A 1,711-nucleotide genomic window follows, 5' to 3' on the forward strand; every position below is an offset into this window, starting at 1 on the left:
TTCTCGATCGAGTGACAATGGGCTCTCGATCGAGCTTCCTTGCGTTAATTGTTCTCGATCGAACAGACAGGGAGACTGTTCGATCGAACATCTCCGTTAGAAGCTCCTTCGATCAAACAGACACGGACACTGTTCGATCGAGCATTCCAGTAGCAGCTTCCTTTCGATTGACCTGTTTGAACACTCAATCGAACATACTCTTCAACGCAGCTACTAGATTGACTTTAACGCCTTAAGTACAACTTCACGCACTCCAATGCAGCGACATTTCCACTTCAAATCTACTCTTTCTCCAAATGCATGCAAAACGAGCGGTAAAAGGCTTGATTTCACTACTTTATGGCTCATTCCTGCAAATAAGACAAAATAACCCAAAGTAGCATATTCGGGGCATTTCGTAGCATAAAACCACGATAAAAGCATAGAAATACGTGCATAAAATAGGCTAAAAAGACTATACATTAGGCACGTATCAAATCTCCCCAAACCAAACCTTTGCTTGTCCCCAAGCAAATATGAATGCAACTAAGAAACAACAGTGGAACGGGACCAACGCATCAGCTACAAATGACCCACGAAAACCGATTTAATGCAACAAAATGACAAAGTGGCAAATGAGAAGTACAAACGAGTTAAATCAATGTTTCAAACTTACTGAACCGTCGACCTTGCAAGATTCAAAAGATATCGGACTCTCACGGGTCGCTCGCCACTCAAAATTAGGCACAAGGTGAGTATATATGTGAAAAATAGGAAGAAGTAAGACACTCACCTAACTCGACCTATAAGAACATGCATGCAGTTAACATGAATAAAGTCTCTACAACCGTACATATGCATTCCAACCATACTAATGACCAAGACACATGCCGAGGACTTACATTTGGGTAAGTGAGGTAATGGGTAAGAAGGGGCTAAAATGAATTTGGATATGTGGGGTTAATAGCCAGGCTAGCAACAACGAATCCAAATATAAACTGCATCCCAACTTCGTACTCAATATAGCAAGATGAAACGGTGCAAAATCATGCACTAAACTCACAAAACACCAAGAATCGTCAACTCCCCATAAGATATAGATAAGACTTGGGAGTGAAAATCATAACCAGTTTCTTTTCACAAACGATTTTTTTTTCTTTCTTTTTTTCTTCTTTTCTTGTTTCGTTTTTTTTTTCTTTCATTTTTCGTTTCATTTTTCTCAACAATTCTTTTATTTCATTCCCTTTGATTCTTCCACCATCCTCTGAAATCAGATAAAATAACCCTATTGCAATAGCACATTCCAACAACTACTCGTTACTAGCTCGGTTAGGGTAGGAAGTATTATAGAAAGTAGTTAATAGGACAAAAAGGCAATTTGGCTATGTGAGGCTCACGGGTGAGATGAAATAAAGAGAACTGCCTCTCCTAACATGTGTCACCATCCACAGACCGAATGCATACAGGTATTAAGAAGACTAGACTCATGCTTATGCAAATTAATGTTACATGCCTTAAAGAGAGCACTACTCACATCCTAAATGAAACCGGTCATGAATGTCACCAGTTTATAAATCTCTAACCTCAGAATGTAATGTAGCTTGCCGACATAATGAATCAAGTCTATTCGTTCAGATAAGAGAGAAACAAAAACTCGTAGATTGTGCACATAATCATGCCAACTAAATGTCAAGAATATGCAGGGCTCAAGTAAGGGTTCAAAGTAGCGTCA

The sequence above is a fragment of the Silene latifolia genome, chromosome 2 (genome assembly GCF_048544455.1).
Source record: "Silene latifolia isolate original U9 population chromosome 2, ASM4854445v1, whole genome shotgun sequence".
Classification (NCBI taxonomy): domain Eukaryota; kingdom Viridiplantae; phylum Streptophyta; class Magnoliopsida; order Caryophyllales; family Caryophyllaceae; genus Silene; species Silene latifolia.